Genomic DNA, 18,874 nt, shown 5'->3' on the forward strand with positions numbered 1-18,874 from the left:
ACAGAAAGAATGCTTTCTTCTTTTCATTACATCCTATTAGGTGGTGCGTGATTTCAATTTGCCCCATTACTCAGGATATTCACTGTGATTGCTAGATTAACATGGTGTCTGCTAGATTCCTTCACTGTAAAGTATCTCTTTTCCCTGTTGTAATTTGTAAATATTTTGAGGGAAGTAACTTTGGAATTGTATAAATATCCTGTTCCTCGTGAATCTGTTAATTTTGTTAATTTTTATGTATATAAACTAGAGACTTTCTATTATATTTTTGTACTCAAATTGTTCCCAGTTTGTCAAGCAGTAGCCCACTTAAGCTGGCTTTTGAATTCTTAGTGTATGTCCCTTTATTTAAACACTTCTTTACTTTGTGGCTTATCTTTTAAATTTTTTCCAGCTTTATTGAAATATGATTGACAAATAAAAATTGTGTTTATTTAAAGTGTACAATGCAGTGATTTGATATATGTATGTGTTAGGAAGTGATTACCACAGTCAAGCTAATTAACATATCCGTCACTTCATAGTTAATTTTTGTGTGTGTGTGTATGTGTGGTGAGAAGACTTAAGATCTACTCTCTTAGCAAATTTTGTGTATACAATATATTATTATTGACTATAGTCACCATTCTGAACTTATTCATCTTAAAACTGAAAGTCTGTACCTTTTGGCCAACATCTCCCCATTTCCCCCAACCCCCAGGCCCTGCTAATCACTCCTAGTCCCTGTTTCTATGGATTTGACTTATTTAGATTCTGCATATAAGTGAGATCATGCAGTATTCCTTGTTCTGTATCTGACTTATTTCACTTAGCATAATTTCCTCAGGGTTCATCTATGTTGTCACAAATGGCAGGATTTCCTACTTTTTATGGCTGAATAATATCCCATTGTGTATGTATATTTTTATATTTATATATTATATATATAACTAACATGTATTTATATAAATATGTATTATACAATATATTTATATATTATATGTATAAGATATATAGATAGAGATATATGAATAAGATAAAGAAAATTTGGTTTAAATATATGATTTTTATTATCCATTCACCTATTGACAGACATGTCATTTTCATGTCTTGGCTATTGTGAATGATGCTGCAGTGAACATGACAGTGCAGATATCTCTTGAGATAATTGATTTTATCTCCTTTGGATTTATACCCAGAAATGGAATTGCTAGCTCATAGGGTAGTTCTATTTTTAATTTTTTGAGGAACCTTAATACTGTTTTCCATACGACTATACAAAATTACATTCCCACTGACAGTGTACAAGAGTTCCCTTTTCTCTACATCCTTGCCACACTTATCTTTTGATTCTGATAGTAGCCATCCTAACAGGTTTGAAGTGATAGCTCATTGTGGTTTTGATTTGCTTTTCTCTAATGATTAGTGATTCTGAGCACCTTTTCACATACCTGTTGGCCATTTGTATGTCTTCTTTGGAAAAATGTCTATTCAGGTCCTTTGCCCATTTATTAAATTGCTTTTATTTGGCTATTAAGTTGCGTGAGTTCCTTATATTATTTTAATATCCATATTGGATATGTGTAGCTTAACTTGCACTTTCTGTGTCTCCAACCATTTCTCCAAGTAGCGTGATTTCCTTTTAGTGGGGAATGGTAGAAGCTAAGACCCAAAGGTTAAGTGTACTACTGATTGCTTTTGGAGTGTCAGTACTTCCAGGATTTACAGTGGATTGATGTAGGGAATATAGACTTGTATAACACACATACAACACACACACACACACATTTATATCAATAATTATTTCTCTCTCTATAGTGAAAACCATGAGTTTTTAGTATAACCAATACCTGTCCAAAACCACAGAATTTATTTCAGTTTTCTCCTTTTGCATATGTTTAACTCTCATCTCTGATTCTGAAAAACCTGTTTCCTGGTTTCTCCCAGGAAATATATTGTCTTTAGTATACCAATCACCTATCTTCCCTTTAAACTCCTCCCACACTCAAATGCACTTCTCACCTGTTCCAGATCTGACTCCCATGTGTTGATGTCCTCTTCACTCCACTTGGGATCCTATGCCCCATCCTGTCACTCTCCGCTGAGATGAGTTCCTCGCCCCAGTTAGACTCTGAAATCCAGTCCTAGCCTGCCCTCACTTATAAGTATCCTCCTCACTGCATTTGGGCTCCTGGTTCTCCCCACTGGATCAACCAAAATGCATGGAGATCCTTCTCATCTTGCTGGAGCTATAACAGCTAATACGAGGCCATGCCCATGAACCGTGCCCTCCTCGTCTAGCTTAGGTGCTCATTTCACATCAGGCTTCTTTCCAAAGGAATCATAGCTCACTCTGGTTCTGAGCAGCTGTGCTGGGCTCCTCCTCTTCTCTCTTGCTGGGATGCTTCCCTAACTCCAGGTTGGTCTTCCATGAGGAAGCCCTCCTCACCCAGATTAGACTCTGACACTCTGTCCCAGGGAGACTTCCTCTGTAGACACCCCCCATCTCATTTGTGCTCTGATACACCATCTCACAGCTGGAAGCCATACTTACTTTGCTCTCTCCCTACCTCCTTGTTTCTTTTAACTCCTAATTTAGAAAATCAAAAAGCTTTCTTTTTATGAGACCAGGACAGAAACCTATGTTTGAAACTGAAAATCAGGTGGCCTTCCTCTCTTTATAGTTACCAAAAATTATTTAAATATCACTATCCAGTATATTTAAACTATTATTTTGTTTATAAAAATTTGATATCTGCTTAATCTTTTTCACGGAACACAGATTTGCCCTATTCACATATCTTAGACAATCATTAATCTATCCTTGTGTAATACAATTAGTAGAATTGCATTTTGTAAACCTTTTATTTTAAGATTATGTCGAGTCCACTTTGTGTCCTTATATACTGAGTGTGTTTTCAGCAATGAAAAAAGCACAGTGGATAATAGAGAGGTAACATAGGGCATTTTCCATGACCTCAAGCAGCTTAGGATCTTTTTGGACTTGCAGTAGTTCCAAAGGAGAAATCATGCAGTGCAGCATACAAACCTCACACTGAATTACACAGCAGTTGGTAAGTTTAGTGTAAATTCCAAGAGAAGTGTGACTTGTGGGTTGGAGCAGTTGAAGTTTTTGTTTTTTTTTTTAATAGGAATTATGTTACTTCAGTTGGCCCTAGAGAGTAACATGGGATTTGGACAGCTGAAAAGATGGGGAAAAGAGAAGTCAGTGTCAGCAAAGTCATAGGTAGAAAAAGCATGGCATGTGGGGGATGGAAAGGAATATAATCTGATGGGAATGACAGCAAATTGGGAAGTCATAGGAGGTTAGATTGATAACTGAAATGGGATACCATCTCCAGGCCTTGGAAACTCTCAGTGTAAAGAATGTGGGCTTTTCCCACAACCACTAGAACTACGGTAGGATCTTAAGCAACATTATGACATGATGAAAGTGATGTTTTAGGAATTTTAATCTAGAGGATCTTTATAGTATGGATTAGAAGTAGAAAAAACTGTCATTTAGGCAGAAAATGTTTAGGATTCAGCTACAGAACCGAGGATGGAAAAAGATGGAACAACTCTGAGCTTTTTCCAAGGACAGCTGAGAACACAGTAAAAGAAACAAACAAACAAAAAAATGAAAGGTTGAAAGTGGCTCCAGCAGATCTCAGGCAAAATGAGTGGGCAGTGCATTCTCTGGAAGAAACATTAAAATCTAACATTTTGCACTTGGCATTGGATTTAAAATGCCTTCCTTTAATTTCCTTGTTTAGTAATTATTTTATTCCATGACTTCCAGAAAATTTGCAGAATGTCCATTAAAAAAGACAAACTAAAGAGGAAAATTAAAAAGAAGAATTGGTAATGAATGGCTGGAAAGACATACATGAGCAGAAGTTATCCCTACATGCAGTGTAGCAGTTACCTAAAAGCAGGTATGTGTTCGAGGTCAATTATGTCGTCTTAGTTCCAAGCCATAGTCTTGGAAGCAGAGGAGAGGTTTGAAGTATTTTTAAAAACCATTTCGAGGCAGGAATGGACCTGTAATTTTCAGAGAATACTTAGGAGATCAGCGGTAACCACAGACATATCAGGTAGGGAGCATTTTGGTTAAACAGTACTATGGTTATTTCCACGTTCAAACAAACACATAACAGAAGAGAAGCAACCAGCACAGAATTTCATGTGTCAGTCTTACAAAATACACAAAAATATCAGTGTTGAGAGAAATTTCCAGAAATATCTTCTGCATTTGCCATGTTTACAATTTTCTTACTTTTTAAAGCATCATATCTAAGGCTACATAGACAAAAAATAGTGTGTGCTTTCAGAGGTCATCTGGGACCATGTAAAACCTACATATCAAAGCATAACCTTTATTTTGAAATACAATTAGTGTAGCTGAGACTACATTCTGCTCTGGGAACAAAAAAGCATATGCGAAAGAATCAAGATAATAGGCTATGTGTGGTTTGGTAGTTACAGAAATGGAATATGAAATGAAGACTAGTTAAGCTCCAGCTTGTTGTTTGTTTGTTTTTTTAGTTTTATATATTAGATGTTGCATCTGAAAAAAAATGTCACCAATGAAAATTTCAGGGGTGAAATTTTACTCACTGCTTCGTTCATTTGGGATCTTCTTGTATCTTCACTGTATTTTCACCTCACCTTTGCTTTAAGTATATTTTGTGAATCTTAAAAATATCACAAATTTAAGCAAATTCCAGCTTTTCTCCCCTCCCAGCTCTGTTGCTCTTTCTTGAATAAAACATAAAATTAAATGTTGGATTTTGGTTGTGTGTTGTAAATTATGCGTTGAATTTAGTTTTCACAGAAATATGAGCCATTTTTTTTAAAAGGGACAAAATAGATGGATAAGCTAAAGTTCCCAAAGAAAAGGCTTTCAATTTGATTTGAGATACAAAGTAAATTGTAATCTAAAAGAGAAACGTATTTTTCTCTTTATGGTTCATAATATTTTAATCTATTTACCTACTGGACATCAATTTCAGTCCCCTGATAATTTGACCAAAAGAATGTGATTGGGGTTCAAATAAAGAAGGAATAATATCTCTACTAACAAATAATAGTAAATTTTATTGAGCTTCTACGATATTCTGAGTGCTTTCTACTTTATTTAATTTCCATTTAATTAGATTAAGATGCAGTCTCTTTGAGGTAGGTAGCATTGCTATCCTCATGTTAGGCACAGAGTGAGTCAGTAAGTTGTCTGAGTTTCTACAGCTAGGAAGAGGTAAAGACATGAACTCAGACTCTGACATGCTGACCTCTGAGTTCATTTCCTTTTACTCATGCTATAGAATTTCTCTATTTGACATAATTTGTGAAGAATTACCTTTCTGAGATAGAAATGAGAAACAAAGATATGTATTCCCCCAAATCAGATTGATTGAGAGTACAAAATGTCATTGAAGACATAAACTGTAATAGCTACCAGACAGACCTCTTAGGTTACCTTATTTAATTAAGAGTTCTTTACTTATTCTTCCCCAGCGCCATTTTCCAGATGAGGAAACTAGAGCTCAGATACATTAAATAACCTTCTTCAGGATCACAGAGCTTGTAAATGTCAGCTTCAGAATTTGGACAAAGATCTCTGACTCCAGAAATCTGTGTTCATTTTGATAGAAACCCGCAAGCCCAAAAAGAAGGAGTAGAAGAGGCAGTTGAGTCGGATTTAGGAGAAATGAAAGAGGCTGTATCAGCCAGCGGTTAAGGCAGTTAGAAAAAGAGGGAACCTTGGTAGGGCTGGAGTATGGGTTGTTAGGGTGGAGACAGCCTTGTTGGCAAGAAGAGACCACACTGCTGGTGAGAGACAGAGGCTTTCAACAGCCTCACCCGTTTGTGGAGCTCATTCATGTAACCATGCATTCCTCATCACATTCATCCACGCACCTTAAGGACAACACACTATCCCTGAGAGTGTATTGTTTCCACCCTAAGTCAGCAGATTTAAATTGAGGGTCTGGCTCTGCCAGCTACTGGTTGAATAATCAGAGAGAAATCATAAGCACACTTTTTATGCAGGAAGCATCATTCATCTCTCAAGGTTGGGGTAAAGAGCAATCAATGATATTTGTGAAATGGCTTTAGAAAAGTGATTAACTGCCCTGCATGTTAGTTACTGGTTACCTTGATTTCCACTCATTTTATTTCTTTATATATCTGAGGAATAAGGTACTTCCACATCAGCTGCTGAAAGCTAGGGCTGTGGTTGTTAATCCTTACAACCCTAGAACCCAGACAAATGTACACATAATGGCCACATACACACACATACCACATCACACACACACACACACACACACACACACAAGACACCCATCAGAATCTTCAAGAACTGAGGGAAATAGAGCTGTATTGTTTGAAAAAGTCTCCTGTTCCCAAGAAATTCTTAGATATTCCTCTAGGGTCTATCTAACTGTACCAAACCAAATAATTTAAGTCAAGTAACTTTGAGATGCAGCATTTTAAAGCTCTAGAATAGTTTATTTCCTTATTCTCTCTGTTTGAAATGTATTTAATATACAGCTAATATTTTCATGAATGAAAAATGGCCTGAAACCCGTATACTGGTTGAGCTGGTATATCAAAATATCTCAAAATATAAGTGATGCTACAATACTTTCTTCTTTGTTGGGAAATGGCGGTGGTGGAGGTGAGAGGGGGCAAAGAGGATTGCTGTAAAGAAGTTAACAAGTGACACTTCTGTTTCTCAAATGTAATTAGCAGTGTCTTTCCTCTCTACCTTTGTATAAGCCATTTCTTAAATACTATGTCTTATAGCAATGTTTGAACATTGCTGCAATTCTACCCTACTTTGCCCCAACCCTGGCTGAATGCTAATTCCTACAGTTCCTTTAGAGATTCTGCAGGTTTGTGTGTTTGTGTGTTTTAGCTTACAAGTTATTCTCTTAACTAAGCCAAACTTTGAAAAATTAAGAGGCCTTCCAAAAAACTCTCAGCTTTTCAGTTGTTTTTTTTTTTTTGAAGAAAAATACCAGAAGTTCTAGCAACACTCTCCATCTCTTCAAGGCTAGAGCTGAGATGAATACTCATGTTTGTGTTATTTCAGATTTTCCCACCAAGCTTAGGGATAGTTTAGGGATAATTTTAATGGGGGTAGTACAATTTGATTTTTAAAGGAATCAGAGTCTTTTTGTGGTTTTGAAACTAAATAAAGTATTTGTATAAGAATGGAGGCTAGTTTCTTCACAGTGATCAGGGCAGTTTTTAAACTTTTTGAGGGCAGATCATGCTCTCTGGGATGTCAGTTTAAGACACTTTGTGGGGAGACTGAGTAAAATCCAGATGAAATTAAGAAGTGTAATTTAATGAATAATTCATCTAGATAGGACACTAACTTTTGTTTGAAATATAGAGCAACTGCATTTTGGGGTTGCTTTAGGATGTCTGAATTCGGAGTTCAGCACATTAGATAATTTTTCTCATGTACATGTGTCAACGTGATTTTCACCTCTTTTGTCATCAAAATCTATTTCTCTTAGGAAGATTATAAAGACAATAAAGGTTGTCATTGATGATTGCTTGACACTGGAGGTTAAGATGAATAGAAAAGAGCAATTTCTTTAAGTTTACTAGCTTCTGATGTTCTGTTTTGTTGTGAATGTTAAATTTAAATATTATTGATATATTATATATAATCCATTTTCTCTGGATTTCCCACTATGTAATGTCTACTGTCACCAATCCAGTTTCCAAGGTGTTCTCTAAAAAACCATGTTCATTCCTTCCTCTTAGTATTCACATGTTGCCTCTAATGAAAACCATTTCATATCTCCTCTTTGTTATCCAAATTTACCTATCCTCTCAGGTCTAAAATAAAGTTCTCTTTTCATGGAACATTTTTTTGATTAAAAATGTTGCATATTAGAAAGGATATGGACATCGAAGGTAGACAAGCCTGGTTTTGAAACCAAATCTTCTGCTTATTTGACTGTGTAGATGTTATATAACTTCCCTGATCCTCAGTTTCCCCATAAAATTGTTAAAATTGGTGTAATAATTGCCTCAGGTTTTTATGAGAAAAAATATGTTACAGCATGTTAAACATTTGAAGCATCATAAGGTGTTAACAAATACTTTTTCCATAGCACTTAATAATCTGAAGATGTGTCTATTTGATTTGCATGAGGTTTTAAAATGTTTAAATTAGTTTCCAACACTAGAAAAGAATAGATATTTTACATAAACATCTAAATTCCTGTTTCTCTTCAGAAAATTAGTAGGTCTAGGAACCTTGGTCTCCTATTATCAAGTGGTAGCAATCCATGGGCAGTTTAGCAGGCAGCTTTTCTGAGAAAATGTGCTTCAGTGTGGCTGAGTATCTGCCTTGCCCATTGCACGTATTTACTTGCCCTTCTTGGACCTGATTATCTCTTGAATTTACTATCCTGAATTTAAGCCATTTACTTTTGTGTTTGAATACATTAACTGTGTGTATATATCTTATTCTGTAGTATATAAAAATACCGTATGTCTTTATGTACATTATTATATATGATATACCTTGTATATCTTATTTTATTATATATAAATAGATTCCTAGAGGGCAGACATGAGATACATAAAAAAAACTCTTCAAAATTTCTACCAGCTTCTAATACTTATGATACATCATAAGTTAACAAACATTAGTTAAATTAGATTATAAGGTGAAAAGATGTAAATAAGTCAGTGGAATTAGTTTTATCTGCTATCAGTATATCTTCTGCGTCTCTATGAGACTATGAAGGAGGATACATGCAGAGGAAAAAAGCCAAAAAAAGCAACAAAAAAACCCCCCACACCTTTTTTTTTTTTTTTCTTTCGAACACCAGGATTGGTTTTTCAGGGATTTTCTTCTGTTCACTGAAACTTTAGTATGCATTCTGAAAACTCTTTGTTTTGATCAGTTTTTACTTCTGTGGCTCTCCCACTGGGAAATTGTACTCGCTCTTTGTTTAATTTAGGTGTTACATAAATATGTTGAAATGCTCCACTATTTCAGTTCCTACTGTGAAAATATTTTGTAAGCAGCAGTATTAAAACACTTTTTTTCTCCTAGCTATATAGATCATAGGAATTTGAAAGCAGGAAGAGAGTGTAAAACTTATCCTGTACACTTTCCCATGACACCACTGGGGCTTAGAAAAGAAAATGGTGTGCCCACAGCTCACCTCAAGGTCAGAGAACCTCAACTAGGGCCCAGCATTCGTGACTCCAATTCAAACTGATGTTTAAATTTCAAATAGTAATACAGCTTTTTATGATGCTGTAAGCAAATAAAATGGATTTCAGTGAAATAGTTATGTTCTCCACTTCATAATCTAAATCGACTAGTATTTGTTAAACTTACTATGTGGTTTTAGTTTATTCTCACAAGAACCATATGGGGCAAGTATTACTATTATCCTCATTTTAGACTAGGGAAATCTGAGTAACTTGCTGGGAGTTAGCCAGTGATGGTGGAGGTGAGATTTCCACTCTGGTGGAACCTCTAGGCCACCTGCCTTACCATCATATGCTTATTTTCTCTGTTCTGTTCTGCGTTTGTCATGTCCATACGTAAGAACTGGTATAATGTCAAAGTTTCCAGTCTTTCTATCTGTGATTGCATGAAGTTTAACTTTTAAAGTTAAAAGTTTCTACCTTCATTGCACAGTTCCATCAAACTGCATCTCCATAGTTCCAACTATTTCTGATCCTATTCACCATTTCATCTATCTGTGAAATTCTGAAATTACTAAGTGGTGATTTTCTTCCACTGTGGATATACCTTATTGATGTTTGCCACTTTAAAAACAAACAAAAACTCTTCAGCTATGATGACTTTGGATAAGTAAAATAATTCTTTTTAATAACTTTGCTTCAAGTCTTCTCAATTACTCAAAAAATCTCATTTTTCTCTTAGGAGTAGTTTTGGTTTTTGACTCTTAATTTCACCCTTTTTATGAGAAGAGTGCCTGATGGGATGAAAACTTGTGCACTTTCTATTCAAGAGAGAATTTTCAGTTTAACTTTTTAATGTCCTCATGTTTGCAAAAGCTTATCCAGTGCTGGATGATGCACTGTGTAAGGAGACGGAAGGAATAGAAACTGTACTTTGCAGTTGAGAAGTAAAACATACGAACAACTGGGCAAATAACTTAAGTCTTTATAAGGTAAGGCTGATTAGTGAACATCAGTGTCCCAATCCTGTAGTGCTGAGCTGAGGTGAGTGTGTGGAGTGAAGCACAGCTGAGTCAGGTGATGTTAATCAAGGGCTTTGGAAAAGGATACTGTTCAATCCTAGTACTGTAGTCAGATCCTCTACCTGGCGCTCATTCCTCACTGATCTGTAAGAACTTGGAGGAAGCACATAGTTCAGATCCTAAGCTAATTTTTTTTAGAACACTTTATTTTTCTGATTAAAAAACAAAACCAGACTTAACTGTAAATATTTTAAAACTATAAAAAAAGTATGAAGAAAAATATTGTCATCCAACATAAAATACCTTGTAAACAGTTAATGGTCTTTTTCTCCAGGTCCATGTATTTAACTGCCTAAACATTTGTCTTTTGCCTCTATATTATATTTGTTCAACAAATTTAGGATCATATTGTCTACGTAATTTTTAGCTTTTTTCTCACTTAATCCAAAATACACAAAATATGCACAAAATAACGCAAAATACATAACTAATTTGCCGTACATTTAATATTGTTCAAAAACATGTTTTAATGACTTTGTCATATTTTCTTCTGTGATGATAAGCATATTTTGTTATTCTCCTATTACATATGTTGTCAACTAAAATTTGACAAGGGGGCCAAGAATACTCAATGGGAAAGAATTGACTATTCAATAAATGGTGTTATGAAAACTGGACATTTACATGGAAAAGAATGAAATTGGCCCCCTATCTCACACTGCTCACAAAAATTAACTTGAAATGGATCAAAGACTTAAACGTTAACACCTGAAATCATAAAACTCCTAGAAAAAATCAGGAAAAAATCTCCTTGACATTGGTGTTGGCAATAATTTTTTGGATATGACACTAAAAGCACAAGCAACAAAAGCAAGAATAAACAAGTGGAACTACGTCAAACTGAAAAGCTTCTACGCAGCAGAAGAAACAATCAGCAAGTGAAAAGGCAACATACGGAATGGCAGAAAGTATTTGGAAACCATATAGTACATAAGGGATTAATATTCAAAATATATGAGATTCATACAACTCAGTAGCAAGCCCCCCAAATAATTGGATTAAACAATGGGTAGAGGACTGAGATAGATGTTTTCCAAAGACAATATGCATATGAAAACAACAGCACATTAAAAGGTGCTCAACATCACTAATCATGAGGGGAAATGCAGGTCAAAACCACAATGAGATATCACCTCGCCTGTTAGTATGGCTTTTATCAAAAGCCCAAGAGATAAAATGCTGGGAAGGATGTAGCAAAAAGGGAACACTTATGCAGTACTGGTGATAAAGTAAATTGGTGTAGCACTATGGAAAATGGTATGGAGAGTCCTCAAAAAATTAAAACTTGAATTAACGTATGATCCAGCAATCCCACTTCTAAGTATATGTCCTAAAGGAATGAAATCTTTTCCATAGGGAGAGATAGCTGCACTCTCATGTTCATTATAGCATCATTTACAATAGCCAGGCTGTGGAAACAACCTAAATTTCCGTTGAACCTAAATTTCCGTTGAGGGATGAATAGTTAAGGAAAATGTGGTATACGAGTTTCTCTCATTATTCGAAAGCAGAGCATTCCTATGAAACCTTTCTTAAGCCAAAATGGCATAAAGTGAAGCAGCAGTTACCTTGGGATAGACACATCTTGCTAAAGGATGTACAAATTAAATCTAGATAAAGCACAGATGCTCACAGACACAATTCAAAGCTGTGGTGTCTTGATGCTGAGATCCTGAGTGTAGTTCATGGCGAAGGAGCTTGGGAGCACTACTCTTGCTGCTCCAGATACACACAGCTTATATAAGGGCCTCACTGCAGAACAAGTGCTGAATGCTATTTTCGCTTTTTGTCTTTTTTCTTAAATGCGAAAAATCCTCTTCGAATTTCTTTTGATTAGCAAAAACAAGTACTAAAAGCCAAGGGTGTAAAGCAAACCTTTGAAAAGCAGGAGATCTATCTATCTATATATCTATATTATTTACATGTAATGTGTGTTATACTACTACATACACTATACTATATACATATAACACTATGTTATAATAATGTAACATAGTATGTTAATTATATTAATATATAAGCATTAATGTGTGATATAATTATTAATATATATTATAAATAATATTATTCAGCCATAAAAAGGAAGGAAATCCTACCATTTCTAACAACATGGATGGACCTTAGGGGTTAGTTGACATAAGTCAGGCAGAGAAAGACAGATACTGTATGATCTCACTTATATGTGGAATCTAAAACAATCTGAACTTAGAAACAGAGTAGAATTGCAGAGGGAGAGGAGAATTGGGTGATGATGGTCAAAAGGCACATACTTCCAGTTATAAGATGAATAAAGTCTGGGGATCTAATGTATCATATGCTTGAAAACTGCTAAGAGAGATCTGAAATGTTCTCACCACACACACGCAAAATGGTAACTATGTGAGGTGATGGTTGTATTAACTGGCCTTATGTGATAATCATTTTGCAATGTATATCAAATCATCGCATTGTACCTCTTAAACTTACACAGTGTTATATGTCAGTTACATTCCACTATGCTGGAAAAAAAGGATAAAGCTGTTTTCTTATTAGAACACAGATTTGTATTAAACTGCAAAGCAAGTGCTCTTGGGGACTACCTACCTTCTTGGATTCTGCATGGACCAAAACAGCTGTGATGGCAACTCTACTAACTTCTATGCCTGTATTCCCTAGTAACTTGTATTACTTCTTTATTCCTCTGTCACCTTCAATTCTGTCACTGCTCTATCTTCTTGACATTTCTTAGTTTGAATCCAAAGACAAAGAAATACATTGGCCCCAGCGTTTTGTTTTTAATTGAACCAATTCTCATTTAATGTCACAAGCCAACCCAATGGATTCACTGCCCTTGGGTTAGATGCCTAGCCCAGGACCATTGAGTTCTGGTCCTGTTGGGACATGGACATGTGGTGCAAAGCCTGGCTGCCCAGTGATTGTATGCATTAGGGATAATGGCTTCAGCAGCTTGCTGTGGTACTGGCAGGCAATGCAATATGGCCTATGTAGAGAAGCAATTTGTTCTCACTAATATAGCGCTGGTTAAGAAGTATGCTTTTTTCACAATGTTAGTAATTAATTTACATTTTGCAGTGTTTTATAGGCTAAAATTGTGTTCACTTAATGTATCTTCATGTGATACTTTATATTAAAATAAAGTCTTACCCTTTAGAGGAGTGGAAAATAGATATTAATATTGAGGCATGTTTTTTCATGTGAGATAAATACATTGTGCATTTTGAAAAGTGCAATACATTTATGTTCATTTAGCGGTCTGCTTTTTTTTCCTTCCATTCTTGAAAATGCTCACCAACTTGTTCTAATAAATAATAATTATTCCTGGTATAATAAAGGCATCAATAACACAGAGAGTAATAGTTGATAGAATCACAGCAGAAATCCTGGAAAGAGCTGTATATTTCAATCCAACACCTTAATTTTACCAATTCTGTGTCAATGTATCCATCTTTCTATAGCCCATTAAGGAAGACATGTGCTCTGATTTTTGCTTTAATCTAATTATCTTTGCAGTATATTCTTAGAACTTATCACTTAGGAAAAACTTTTTTCCTTTCATAAAATGAAGTACTTCTTTTTGTTGGAAATAAGGTTACACAATCTGTATTTCTCTTTTTATAATAGCTGTGAGAAAGCCCAGGGCTAGATTTAATTTTCAAATACAGTTATAGGACATATTTAAAAATAGTTACTGTCTTCTATTCATTAAACAAATTGTTGAGTGAAAACTATGGGTTAAACATTGTGTAGGCACTTTTTATTTAGCTGTAGTTTATATATGTTTATCTAATGGTATGTTTCCGTTTGCTTGGCTAAATGTGTATTTACATTCTCATGCAAGCCACCTCAATCATTTTGGAAAGTAGCTTTCCAGTCAAGTAATGCTTATTGAGCACATACTATGTGGTAAAAAATATTTCAATGAAAAGCTAATAGGAGTAAATGCTATGGAGGAGCATACATTCAAGTGAGGATTGGCCAAAAAAGATTAGGAAAGCTGTTAGTGATAAAATAAGTTGAAAACTCCTCCATGTCATAATTTACTCTTACACTTCCTTTTGCCTCACAGTGCTAAGGACATTACTGAGAGTAATGAAGACTGCTAACCTGAACAAACGGAAATATAGAAGCAACTGATTAAATTTTAGCCTTGATAATGGAGCAAAACCTGGGGAAAAGCTGATGGTGCAAGGGGAAGAGTTGTATTGCCAGGTTAGACAGAGTGTGTATAGAGTATACACACACACACACACACACACACACTAAAGATATATAATATTTATATGCAAGTATACATATATACACACTATATACATAAGTTAGGGAAGAGTAAATGTGTATATATGTGTATATGTTTATATATATATTTGACCCTTGAACAACACAGGTTTGAATTGCACAGGTCCACTTATAGGTATATTTGTTTCAATGCTGCAATACTACATGATCTGTAGTTGGTTGAGTCCGCAGTATGGAACCGAGAATATGGGGGAACCATAGATACAAAGGGTTGACTGTAAAGGTATAGGAGAATTTTCAGCTGCTCTGAGGGTTGGCACCCATAGTCCCTGTGTTGTTCAAGAATCAACTGTGTGTGTGTGTGTGTGTGTGTGTGTGTATTTGTGTGTGTGTGTACACATAACACATAACTATACAGACATAGATAAATAATATTGAGGACATAAAAGAAAAAGGGATACAGTTTAGATAGTATTGTTCTTATAGAACAGGAGCATTGAATACTGGTGTATTTTTTGTCCAATTTGCCCCTCTGTATAACTAAATAAGTGCTCAATATATCTTCACTGAATGAATGAATAAGAAAGAAATTGCTTTCAAAGCATTTACAGGAAAATAGGATGCTCACTGTAGATAAATCTAAATAAAAGCTGAATACTAATCACATTAGGGCACAACACAGTCTTTGATTGTGTGACAGTGCTTTATAAATAGTGTAAGTTTGCATACAAATTATAGATGTACAGAAAGCGGCAGGGCAGCCTCTTTCACTGAGCTCTACCTAGTTAATTCAGGGCCTTGTGCATAATATATGCTCATTAGATTTGGTTGTATTGATTTTTTTTAAAAAAGCACATTAAAAGCCAATCTAAGCATGTCTAAAAACAAAAGTTTAAAAATAGGTTATGTTAGCTACTTAGTAATTAAAATGAACTGACTGTGATTAGTATTAAGTGTTAGCCAGTTTTGAAATACCAACTATCACATCTTTATAAACAGTGAATCAGCACAGCTCCGGCACTAATTGGGTCTTCCAGGGAGCCTGATAAAGCTGAATGTCTTTTACTGAGCAGTGCCTCTGACCACTGGCTCCTCGGAAGGAGGCTGGAATGGAGGTGGCTCAGACTCGGCTTCTCACGTCCCTTTCAGTGGTGACTACCTTAGGGTCTCTCTAGCAGGTCAGCAGACTCAACTTTCTCTCTGCTGTTTCTCTCTGTTTCAGATTTCTCTGAGGAAGCTGGCAATAGCCTCTTGGAGAAACGCTTTTCTTCTGGTTTTCTTCCTACCTCGCCAGTCTCTCTTCCTTGGCCTTTTCCCTGGCTCTGTTGTAGCTCTCTGGCCTCTAAATATTGTAGTAGCTCAGGACTTGCGTTTGTTTTTTTATCAGTGCATAACAAATTACCTCAAACTTAGAGGACTGAAACAACATACATACTATCTCCATTTCTTTGGATCAGAAGTCTGGGCACAGCTAGGTTTTCTGTAAGACTGCAATCAGGGTGTCAGCTGGCGCTTGGGGTATTATCTGAATATTTGCCTAGAGAAGAATTTATTCCCAAGCTTGAACAGGTTGTTGGCAGAGTTTATTATCTTAAGGCGTAGTAGTAAGGCTTCATTTCTAGTTGGTTGGAGGCTGGAGGCCTTACATGCTGCCGGGTAGAGGCTTCCCTCAATTCTTTGTCCAGTGGATTCCTCAACATGGCTGTTTGCTTCACAGAAGTCAGTTAGTGAAGATAAAACTCCAGCACGATGGGCCCTATAACCTTATAATGTAAAAATGTGATCACACGGCATCATTCACATACCTGCTGTCATACAGTCTGTTGGTTTGAAGCAGGTTACAGATCCTGCTCACACTCTGGGGAATGGGAATCATACAAGGACATGACCATCAGGAGACAGGGATGATGGAGGCACCCACGAGTCTACCCACACCAGGGCTAGTCTTTGTCAACTCTTTTCTCGGTCTGCACTCACGTCCACTTGAGTCTCATGGCTTTAAATGCTGTCAGTGAGTCGACAACCCTCAGTTTTATGTTTAGAACTTGATACCCTTCTCTAAACTCCATCCCGATCCAGCCAACTGCTTACTTTATACTGTTCCTCTTGGCTATGTCTGATAGGCATTTCAAAATTCACATATCCAAAGTCAAAATTGTTATTTCCCCTAAACGTCAAAATAACCTGCTTTCCCCATAGTTTCCCAGTGCCACCAAATGGCAACTCTATCCTTTCAGTTACTCAGATCAAAAACTTTTGTGTCATCCTTGATGCTTCCTGTTCTCTCATACCCAATATCCAATTTGTTATTTTTTTTTTTAATTCACCATTTCTTGGTTAGTATCCTTATCTTCAGGTGGCACAAGGACCTGATCTAAGATATAGGTTACTTGGTGGCTCTCTGGCAACCATTCCCATCCTAATGGGAAGTGTACTCTATCTCCATTTTCTACCAACCAACTTAGGGCCTGCTTCTAACAGGATGGGCAACATGAAACTCCAACCCATCACTCTGACTTTGCTGTTGATGGAAATTCTTGTGGTTTTACAATACGCCAGATTGGTTCATGTCAGATGTTGCTTCTCACCAAACAAGGCTGCATTTGCCTTAATGAACCTCTCAGTAGTAGCTTTCACTCCAAAGATTAAGAAGGGGTAATGCAGGTAACGGTAGGCACCTGACCCCTCTCCTGACATAGTCTCCCTGCAGGGTTTTCTTCTCTGGGGCCTGGCCTCTTTCCAGACTGAGTTCTTTTTTTTTTCTTCCTTCTCACCCACATTTTTGAAAACTGTTAATATGTATTTCTGGGTGGGTAGGACTCCCTATCATTCACATACATTAGGTCTAAAACAGTAAATAAATGTATCATTTTTTTCAGGTGTATTTTTACTTTAAACTTTTGTTATAGAATGAGAAGAAAAGTTCCTGTCCCCGGGACTGGAGACATTAGTGTGATGGTGTGTTTGATTTAGAGCACAAACTACATAAAGGTTTGAGCCTGCTTCCCTGAACGTAACATTCTCCTGCATACTCTTCTCCACACATAGTAGGTAAACCTTGACCAGAACTCACCCCGTTTGAACTTGGGCACAGGTGAACAGTGACTCGTGGAAGCGGCTGACAGCTAAAAGGGGTTATCTCAACTACATGGGTTGAGAAAAATTTACAAACTCCTTTTCTACCACTGTAGGAAGACAGGTAGCTATGTCTTCTTCCTTCTACATACTTTGTGATTCTTTCCTTTCAACTTTAAGTTACTTCTTATGTTTAATCAGGTGTCACATATATAAAAATACATACTGTTGGTGGAGTAGTTTATGATGATTTTCTCTGGGTGATATAGCCCACCCTTTCCTTTAGACTTTTTCTATTTCCTTGAAACCTCACACTTATTTTCTAATTATATTTTTAGGAACCTGAATCTTGAACTTCCTGAGGAGAGCATCTGAGCTTCAGAGTTCCTACAAGGTAATGACAAAATATGAAAAAGGCCCAGTATACTCACATTAAAATTTCACTGTGAGTGAAATTTTAGATAATTTTGAGAATCTCCTCCTTTTTATGAAAGAACAAAAAAACTAAAGAAATTTTGTAAAAACTTGACAAGGAAACCATTTTAAAATTTTTGTACTCTTAAGCATTCTACTTATTATTCAAAACTAGCCCAGTCACAGAAAGAATAAGAGAGATGCTAGTCTAAATAGACAAATGTTTCCAAAATAAGATGTTTTCTATCAGCCGAAAATGTTTTACTTAAAAGACTAACTTGATAGTCTTAACAACGCAAGCAGTTGGATGCAAAAGAAAATGTGTGTCTTACCAGTAAACATTTTGGAGAGATGAGTATTTGTTGCAAGTATTATACCTGCTTAGAAAAATCATTTTGGCCAGATGAGGCCACCATGTGTTTTAAAATGTCATTCATCATTTCAGTGTTAAGAGCGCCCCCTGGTGTGATTGTATAATCATGTTTTTGAGAAATTTAGGCACTATTTTTTTTAATTTAATTTTTAAAAATACTCATTGAATACTTTTCCTTTTTTATTGAAATATAGCTAATTTATAATATTATGTTATTTTCAGTTGTACAGATTAGTGATTCAGTATTTTTGCACATTATATTCTTATGAATTATTACAAGATAATGGCTGTAATTCCCTGTGCTATGCAGTATACCCTTGTTGCTTATCTATTTTGGACACTGTTTTTAACATTTCATTTTGCTATTATGTAGGCCTTCTTTTTATACTATATTGACCTGGTCAGTGTGCTGTGTAACTATCTAGAAATAATGAATTTAATTTTTTCTTTATCTATGGTTATATCTGGAATCAGTGGTTAGCTCGAAAGTAGAATTTGGAAATACTAATTCCTAAACTCC

At 35.8% G+C, this 18,874-nt stretch overlaps 1 protein-coding gene across 1 annotated transcript in view; it reads left to right on the top strand.

The window, feature by feature from the left end:
• Positions 1-18,874, top strand: part of LOC105096479 (cytochrome c oxidase subunit 7B2, mitochondrial) — a 112,815-nt gene that overhangs the window by 28,500 nt on the left and 65,441 nt on the right. The window contains exon 2 of the mRNA XM_010988819.3: positions 17,906-17,961. The gene's annotated coding sequence lies outside the window, so the exon portion shown is untranslated. The remainder of the gene's footprint in view (positions 1-17,905; positions 17,962-18,874) is intronic.

Source organism: Camelus dromedarius, chromosome 1 (assembly GCF_036321535.1).
Source record: "Camelus dromedarius isolate mCamDro1 chromosome 1, mCamDro1.pat, whole genome shotgun sequence".
NCBI classification, from domain to species: domain Eukaryota; kingdom Metazoa; phylum Chordata; class Mammalia; order Artiodactyla; family Camelidae; genus Camelus; species Camelus dromedarius.